Genomic DNA, 9,713 nt, shown 5'->3' on the forward strand with positions numbered 1-9,713 from the left:
ACGAGCGCGGGGGAGATCGCGGCGACCCGAAGGTGAGGGACGGGGGAGGCGCGGCGGGAGGACGCCGCCTGTGGCGATCTGGGCGGCGGCGACTGGCGCGGCGGACCCTCCCCCGAGCACCCGCCCCCAGGCCCGAGGGGCTCCCGGCCTAGAAGTCCTCGTCCTCCACCCAGCCAAAGACCCGCTTCATCTCGGCCAGGAAGCCCCGGTAATCGTTGAGGAGGGGGCTCTGCTTCCTGATGTAGGGGATCACCCACTGCAGGGCGGGCCCGGTCAGGCGGGTGATGAGGAACGTCACCTTCAGGGCATCGTTGGTGAACAGGGTCTCGTCCACTAGCATGTAGGCGCCCGTCTGCACGATAAACTCCGGGAGCCGGTCGGTGTCGCCGTCAAACGTCTCGGGGAAGGGGATCGGGTTTCTCCACCGACGCGTCTGGGGCCGAATGGGCAGGGCCAGGAGGGCCTTGATCAGCTGCACTCGGCCGTCCATCGCGCCTCGCTCGCTTCGCTGAGTTCAGCGAGGCTCCGCCGAGGTGGGCGAGGAGGCGTGGCGGGAAGTGCGTGTGTGCGGAGGTGGATCCGAGCCCGGGGTGGGCGGGGCCATGGGCGGTACCTGGCTCTGCGCGGCTCTGCCCTCAGAGCCTGGCGGTTGCTAGTGCGCAGGCGGGAAGCTGGGGCCGAGTTGGGCGGGGCGGGAGTAGGGGAAAGAGGCGGGGCTAACGCCCGCTCCTGGAGGGTCAGAATCTGGGGGGCGGGGCCGAAGTTTCCTGAGGCGGGATGCGGGAATCTTGAGTGGTGTAGGCTCCGCCCATGAGGCGGGTGGTCTGCAGTGCGCAGGCGCAACACGGGCGGTCGGGCACGCTGTTTGGAGAGGACCAGGGCCCCGCCCCGCGAAGGGGAAAGGGGCTTGGCCAATGGTCGCTTGTAGGGGCGGGGGGGGGCGGGGCGTAATCGAAGGGCCGGGGCCTAGGTTGCCAAGGCGGGCCGCAGGCCAGGGGCGGAGACGAGTGGAGGGGCCCAGGACTTTCCGCTCTACAGGACTAGGGGTGAGTCTCACTCAGCACGTGGGGAACAGAGTTCCTCTTGGGATTGAGGAGTCCTCCCTTTCACCCCTTCTGCCCCTCAGCCCTAGCGTATCCTTTGCCGATTGCTCGGACCCGGACACTACTTGGGTGCAGTTCTGTGAACACGTTTTCCTACTTATCTTTGCATCTCTCAGTTGGAGACGTATCGCACCGCTGGTTGTAGGTGTGGTTGCCTTGCATCATAATAGGAAAGGCCCAAATATTGGTCAACATAATTCAGAGCAGCATAGTCAGAGAATAATGCACCATGACCAGTTAATGTAAAGAGGGTTAAATGATAAGAAATCTCTTAATTTGGTATATTAAGAGACCAAAAGAAGATTATCAGTATAGAAAACGAAAGACAAAAGAGGTGTTGGATGCTTTCCAAATACGACGTTATACATTTCCATACGTGAGAATAAGGGAAAGAAATAACTAAGACATTAACCAGTTGAAGGAGGGAAGAGTAACCATTACAGGTTATATCTGAATTCATTTGTGTGGCTGAGTACAAAATTAATATATATTCTTTACAGGCTTTCATATAATTCAAAAAGTAATCAGTTAAAATAGACAATACTCTTAATGACTCAATTCAGAAAAGCAACTAAAAAAAAATAGTGCCTAGGAATATACTTGAAAAATCGTAAAAGTCACTTAAAGAACATTTTGAAATGCTAACGAGGGGATATAAAGGAATACTCAGGCAAACACAAATGCATACCCAGGTCTGAAATAGGATGGCACAACATCTTAAAGATGTTAATTTTCCCTGTGTGAGGAGATAGAGGAGGTGTGGACTTAGGTGCTGCCCCATACCAACAAGGTGACAGCAAATTTGTCTCCACCTGCTTGAGTTGCAACAGTGCTTGGTGATCCCATGACCTTCAAGTGCAAAATATCTCTTGTGGGCCCGGCTAATACAGAATTATTCACAAGTAAAAAAAATTCAAAGTATGTGAGACACTAGTTCTGTGACATTGGACATCAAGCAACCAGGGTAATAGTCCCTACACGTGAAAAAACACTTAAAGTGAACTGTAGTATTGCCTCAGCTTACAGTCAGGAGCAAACATCCAACTTGCCTGTTTGTTTATGAGTGTGTGTTGGTTTGTTTGTTTACACTTGCTAATCCCAAATGGAAAGCAGATGTGAAAAGTCCTCCAAGACTCCCAAAGTTTTCTCCTGGTTTTTGCCCTGTAGGTCCTACCTTTCTGTTGAGGTAACACCTCCCTTCCCATTATGTCTCTTTCCTCAAACCTAGGCCCCCTCCATCCAGAGCAGGCACCTCTTATTGCCACTGAGTCCCTCTGGGGGTGTTAGGGTGGGAGGTTGAACCAGCCCCAAGTTCTCCCTGGTCTGTGGATGGTGATAGCTCAGAGGACCTCCAACAGCTGAGGGAAGACACCGCACACTTGGCTGGACAGCCAGTGGACCCAGGCATCCAAGCCACATCTGAATTGTGACAAAGATTTATTACTGGATTTCCATCACATGCTTGGGAAGGCCATCCGTTGCCACATGTGGCCATGCTAGGCTGAAATGGAGTCTAGTTGGTAATAATACCCCAAATGTCACTGAACTTCTGCTCATCTAACTCCTCAGTCCCTTACAAGCTGCTCACTACCCAGAACAGCATTTCTGAGAATCTCTGAAGAGAGGAATACACACTGAAACAGAGCAGGACCCTATGGTCCTTCCCTCCCCACCGCCCCCCATGTCTGCCACCTGCCTTTTATCTGTAGAAAAGCTTTAGTCAAAGAATAAGTTTAATCAGAGAAGTGAGAAAATTTAGAAGCAAAGGAAAACAGTCAAACAGGACAAAATAATAATAACTTCGTCATTAAGCGAAGTTAGTTCCTCCTTAAGGGCTATAGATAACATTCTGAGCCGTATCCTGTGAGCTGTCTTATAGATACTGAAACCCACACCAGGTGGAAGAAGTTAACTACATGATGACCAGGCTGTAGCCATGACAGAAGCTGCCACAATTTCGAGAACTGGCCTCAAAGAAATGGGAACAAACCGACCCTGGAACTGAAGACTAACTGTTCTTGAAACAATCAAGATGTCACTGATCAGACCACCGTATGACCAAGTTCAAGATGACGGTCAGAGCTGCCTGTGCTGTTTCTGCACGTAGCCCCCTCCCTCCACCTATACACCCCTGAAACTCTTGCCCACTGACTGTCAGTGGCGGGGAGTCGAGTTGGCCTTTGGACAGGAGTTCTCCCCTGCCACCCGCCTTGGCTGCCAGCCTCCGAAGTAAAGCAAACTTTCCTTTCCACCAGCCTTGCCTCTTTATTGGCTTCAGAGCAGCGAGCAGTCGGACCCCACTTTCAATAACAACACTATGGGGACAGTATACTGGTTGGGCTGAGGGTGAGCATAGCTGGGTGGGAGTAGCTCACACCCTAATGGGCGACTCATTCCTTAACACAGAGCTTAATAATAGGGACATTAAACAGTTCCAGGTGCTATGGAAGACCAGGGGAGCTTCTTTGACCACTGCATGCTGAGGGACCCCTCAGGCAGGATGTGACACGTTGCAGCTTGGGGCCCTTTAGACTGGATGACATGAACTGAGTTGCTGACACCTGCAGCCCAAGGTTTTCATAAAATCCCGGGGAAAGACCCGTTCCCACCCACCCAGCGGGCACATCTTCAGTCAGAACAGACCACAGAGGTCTTGCTCTCTTTTTCTCTAGAAGATTTTAAGGTCTGCAATGCAAACATTTTCTTAGGCAGCTGAAAAGTCATCTCACAATTCTCTGGGACTGGGGCTCCTGAAACCAATTTTCAACTAAAAATGCTAATTGGTACGATGTTTAATACATGATCAGCCTGAGAGAGGAAATGTAATTCCAGTTTATTGAAAATTTCACACAAACAGTGGGTAGAGTATTGCACACAATGTCAAAAAGATTCTGACCTTGGCTTATGTATTTTGATTCTGGCTCCTCAAAGCCAGGTCTCACCTCTACACCCACTAGACTGCTTTCTACAACCACCCATGACTCTCCGCGTTAGGGTTTTTTTCCTCACCCTTGGCGCATGCTGGACATGACCCAAAGCCAGCCGGAAGTGCGAGAGATTTATTACCCCTGGAAGTAGCTTTATTAAATAATAGTTGGGGTTTTGGTGGCTACATACGCCAGCTTCCTTGTCCCATACTTGAGATGGATTTGAGGTGCATTCTACACAGTCTCCCATAGTCCCCCCTCTCTGAATAAGCTCCAGTTACCCACAGTTCTCACCTCCTAGATCATCCCCCTTAATTGGCTGCCTTCCTTCTAAGGCCCATTTCCCCACGCCCATACCACGGCTCCCTGGGATTCCCTCTCAAGTAAGCTATTTATATTCATGGGTCTTTCTCAGGGTCTGCTTCCTGGAAACGCACACACAGACACCTCATGTATTAAAAATGCATTTAACTCACCCTGGCACTCGATTGTTTGGCTGGAAGTAGACTTCTAGGCTCCAAGTTATTTTCCACCAATATTTGAAAGATATACTCTATACCATTATTTTTCTCTTGGGCGTTACTGCTTGCCTCATTATCTCCCTTGTTCTTTTTCCCTGTTGATGAAGTATATCAGGAATATGAAAATGTATGGAATGTATGGGAAACAGTATAAGGAATGTCTGTATATTCACCTCCCAGCTAAGGAAATAAAACTTCAAACACAGTGACTACATTTGTCCCTCATGTAAACACCATCCTGAATTTGGGCTTTGCTATTCTCATGTCTGTGGAAGTCTTACGGAGAACAAGCAGGAGTCAAAACCCAATAATTTTGAAGCTTCCAGGTTGGTGGGCACGTGGAGATGCAGGGAGAGTGGTGCGCCTGGCGAGGGCGTGGAAGCTCTGTGTCCTTTCCTCATACCTGGCACTATGCATCTCTTCCATCTGGCTGTTCCTGCGCTCTATCCTTTTATAATAAACCGGCCGCCTAGCACTGGAAAACCTCCTATGTTTGGTGGTTATGAAGCAGAGAGACACTGGAAAGAAATGACTTATAATTTACCAAACAAGGGAATTTTAACAGCAGTGATAAAAATGTACAGTATTGGGGATTTGATTATTCACCTCTTAAGCTTATTGTTGTCTTTTAGATGCATATATGGCAGAGTTTATAAATCCAGACTAGATTGCTCTCTATATATCACGTGGATAGGAGATAAACTCTTGATGCGTACAACTGTGTTAATTGCTGATTGGCTGATTGACGTACCTGAAGTGGTTTTGTACTGTTGTTGTTTAAAAGAAATCTCAAGTAAGAAAAAGATTGCTAATGCATTATGCATATCGCTGTGCCCAGGCCTCATTCTAATCAACTATGGACACTTTCAGTATAATTCTGTGAGTCTTGGCTTTGCTTTGTGTGGTATTCTTGGAGTATCTTGTGACTGGAATGTGCTAGGGTCACTGTCATTTTGCTTAGCTATAAACAGTTGAAAATTTACCACCCCTTACCTTTTTTTTTTTTTTAACCTGGAAAGTGTTTTTTAAAAAGGCCTCAAAGGAAAGGGATTTGGTTTGTTAATTAAGCTAGCTTGTACTGTTGTGGCTTCCTTCATTCTCTGCTGGCTGTCATCCTTTACAGAAAGGGAACAAACCCTGCAAGTTCTGAGAAGACTCTTTCCAGGTGATCGTGGATTACTTGAGGATAAAGGAGCCAAGATCTGGTGCGGCTTCAGTGTCTTTCTGAACATTAAGGATATTCTGCCACATCACATCCACATAATAATCAGCTTTCGTTTTACATTTTTCAGCCTGCTTCCTGTATGTAAAATGAACACTTCAGCCCTCTCCCAAAGGATTCAAATTCACTCTAGTTGGCTGTGCACTATCATTCTTTTCATTTTCTTTTCAAGTACATGGAAAGTCCATTCTCTCGGTATCATTACCAGTCTGCCTGGTGTTAAGTGAGCTTCCTTTCATGTCTGCTTGGTTTTTACTTGTGTCAACATTTAGAAAGCTACCTCTTCTATTGAAGGATGAACTCCTGATGCCCACAGTTGTGACAATAATGGCATTTTTTATAGCTTGTGCAACTTCCTTTTCAATATTTGAAAAGACTTCTGAAGAAGAACTGCAGTTGAAGTCCTTTTCCATTTCTGTTAGGAAATATCTTCCATGTTTTACATTTCTTCCCAGAATTATGCAACGTTTGTTTCTTATCTCAACAATCACTATGGTCCTTGTGACACTGATGACTGTCACACTGGATCCTCCTCAGACATTACCGGACTTCTTTTCTGTATTGGTGTGTTTGTCTCCTGATTGAACTTCCTGTTGTTCTTGGTATACTTTAACATTACAGTCATGTGGGATTCCAAAAATGGAAGAAATCAGAAGAAAATCAACTAGCTATATCCCCAAACAGATGTGAAAATGTTAACAGTACTAAAAGGTTTGGTGAACTTTTTACTATGAACGAATGAAATTATCATTTTGAGAATCATGGAATTATTGGAAAGGAAATGGTGAAAAGTCATTGTTGTCTACACAAAATAAATATATATGGAGACCAAAGCCCATGGAGGCTTTTATTTTCTAACTATTGAGTGGCCAAGACATATTGTAGTTTTACAAAGCAGAGAGATTAATCTGTGTTCTATTTCCAAGAATGCTGACATACATGAACGCAACTAAATGACTCCTCTTGGTTCTGACCAATCAGGCCCTGGCACTCAGAATAAGACAGGGAGAGAGAGAATTCTCCCTCTCACTTCTTGCCGTCTCTTCAGGACGCTCCTTCCAGAGAAACCTGAGTGGTCTGGGAGGCAAGGTATCCATATATACCAAGGTAATGTAATATTGTTTTGTACCATCACCATACTACTCCACCTGATGAACCCCAACCCTACTAGAGAAAAAGGGGAAGGGTATGGGACTGTCGTTTGCTTATAGAGAAGTGATGTGTGAGTGTGGCAGGGAGATTGTTAGAGCAAGAGGCCCCAGGGTCCACTGGATTAAGTGGGTTTCATCATCTTTTTCAGGCCGTCTCGGTTGTGCTCTCTTCCTGAAGCCGTTTGTGGCGTCAACCGGTCATGGATAAAGGAACCTCTGAAGTCAGTCCCGACACGCCTACATTGACCATCAAGAAGAAAGAAAAATGCCTCAAATCCAAGGAGGTTCCCAAAAGTGTGGTGATCTTTTTACTTTGTAGGCAACTGGGGAGGCACAGAAGTGATGTGGATTTGTCCAAGTGGCTGTGGATGCTGACTTAAGTCACACCCAGGGCCAAAAAGTCAAAAAAGCTACCTACTTATGCCTGCTTGTAATTTTAGAAAAAAAAAAGACAACAAAATGTAGAATAACAAACTCCTCCCTTGTTTCAGCTGTTAAAATAAAAGCTGCATTTTCACTCCTCTTGGCTTGATATTTTTTTATACCAGTAGTTTTCCTGGGTTACACTGGAGAGGGGATTCTATTCATCCTAACAGTCTATGCAGGGGCTCTCAGACACAGCAGAGATGGTGAGATCACACTGCATGTCAGATTTCTTTCACCTTGAATCCAAACAAAAAAGCAAGGGAATAGTTAATGTAGTTCTAGGTCACTCAAGGACCCAAGTCTCCTGTCCCCTAGGTGTTTTGGAAAGACATCCACTGTGTTCCCCTCTAAAACCTGGTTGCTTATCCTGGTGAGAAGACATTAAGAACAGGTCATGAGTCGGGGTTGGGGGGCATTTAGGATACTCTTTTTAAAATTTTGATGCTCATGAGAATATCATTTAGATATTCTACAGCATCAAGGAGTCTTTGTTGGTTCTATTTAATATGAAAACATCAGAACACAAGGCATTTAGAAATGGGAACATCGTACCTTCAAGGCCTTCTAAAGGTACTTGTTCTTGTTATTGTAACCAAAGAAGTGGAATCCCCAGTTCCCTTTATTTGTGCCATGTGAAGCACACCTGTTCAGGCCACAGCTGGGGGGAGAAAATCCACTGGACTGAAATGAGGCCAGCTCCTAGGTCAACTGCGAGGGCGCCCACAAAGAGAGCTTCCCAAAGGGATGTGCCGGGAGAGCCAGATGCTCACTGGGAGACATTGGAAATGGAAGTACGTGGGAAATCGGGCACTCAGAGTGGGAGCTAAGCTGGAGGAAGGACAGGGAGAGTTGCGCGGCCGGAGCAGTGTGGGTGCGGGAAAAAGCCTGCTGACCAGTGAGATGTTTGGCTGATCTTGCCTGCCTCAGACTTGGCTGACTCCCCAGAGCGATTGGTACCCATACTCCACATCTCCCAGGGGTGGCCTGACCATCCGCGGAGGACAGACTGCTGAGGGAGGCATCACGTGCACTCGTGTGACCTCTGACCCCGCACCCGCACAGGGGGGAGGCGTGGACTCACGTGAGATTCTGGGTGGGTTCAAGCCCAGAGAGGGCCTCCTCACAGAGGTTCGGTGATGTGCTGAACTTACAGGAGGAAAATATCCCTCACGTACCAGGAGCATGAGGTCTCAAGCATCACAAATGCCAAATTCAAAAGGGGAGTGGCTGGCAAAAAGAGAGAGACAGACAGACAGACAGAAACAGACAGAGATAGAGGCAGAAAGATTTGGTTGGGATCCTCCTAAATGAATTTTTCTCAGGAGATGTTTGTGGAGGCTGTAACAGAGAATCTGGATGCAGGTGACGCTCGGGGACTACAGGCTGATTGGAGAGCGCCTCACGACTGTGTCACGGAATTACGTACTGTCTCCTTCAGCTCTTGAATTTCTGCCTGCTGTCTCTCATTGGCCAAAGCTATCTGCCAGCCAGAGGGCAAGAAAACCACAGTAACGCGGTCTATGGGTTTCAGCCTCCTGGGGCATAGAGCAGTGGAAAGAAGGGAGTAGGATTTACCTGCTCGGACAAACAGAATAAGTAGAACAATCCGCTGCTTTTTCCACAGCTAGCACCCACTGTTGGTTTGCTCAGATGAAGAAACGCTTTGCCCAGCACAGGGTAACATAGTGCTATCAGTCACCTTATCACTGAAAGGTGAGATCAATTTGGCCATAGTCCTGTCTGGAACCTAAACTATAACCTTAGTGGTCAGCTATCAGTTTTGTTGCCCAAAGACCTAAAAATGGGCAGGAGACAATGATTAATGTCAGTTTCCAATTTAACAGAACTATGACAATGTTCCATGGGAGAGGCGTTCTTGCCTTGAGTACTTTAACCTTCAGACCCTCCAAGTCCAGCTTTGAGGGGAAAGACAGGAAAAAAAAAATCTGTAATTGTCTTTTTAGGTATAAGAATGGGAGGAGTCACTGTCTCCCCATCCTGGCCTGGGGGAATGGCACCATAGGTCGCTTGTGGGTCCAGAGCTTGATCTGCCTTCTCTCGGACAGCCCTCCAGCCTTGCAGGCTTCTGTCTCCTATATAGAAGTCTCAGCACACTATTCCAGCACCATATGAGGCCAGATGCTTCTGTGGGATGGCAAGACCAGTGGATTACAAGGGCCTGGGCTCATATACAAATTCAGCTGCTATTAAAAGTGTTACTGGACAAAAGTAATGTCAGAAAAATTGTTCATGAGTCCAAGAATTATGGCTCTCATAGAATGACTAAGAGTGAGGAAGGCAAATCTAAATCCTGAATACATGTGTACCCTTTTGTGGAAAATTTAAGCAGCTCTCCCTGGTGA

General features: G+C 47.0%; 1 pseudogene across 1 annotated transcript; it reads left to right on the top strand.

Annotated features, from left to right (window-relative positions):
• Positions 1-948: 948 nt before the first annotated feature.
• On the top strand, positions 949-6,748 carry LOC309620206 (dolichyl pyrophosphate Man9GlcNAc2 alpha-1,3-glucosyltransferase pseudogene; annotated as a pseudogene). The gene is made up of 2 exons (XR_014249907.1): positions 949-1,046; positions 2,983-6,748. The product of XR_014249907.1 is annotated as a dolichyl pyrophosphate Man9GlcNAc2 alpha-1,3-glucosyltransferase pseudogene (transcript).
• The last annotated feature ends 2,965 nt before the right edge of the window (positions 6,749-9,713 follow it).

The sequence above is a fragment of the Balaenoptera borealis genome, assembly GCF_965194805.1.
Source record: "Balaenoptera borealis genome assembly, chromosome: X".
In the NCBI taxonomy this organism is placed as follows: domain Eukaryota; kingdom Metazoa; phylum Chordata; class Mammalia; order Artiodactyla; family Balaenopteridae; genus Balaenoptera; species Balaenoptera borealis.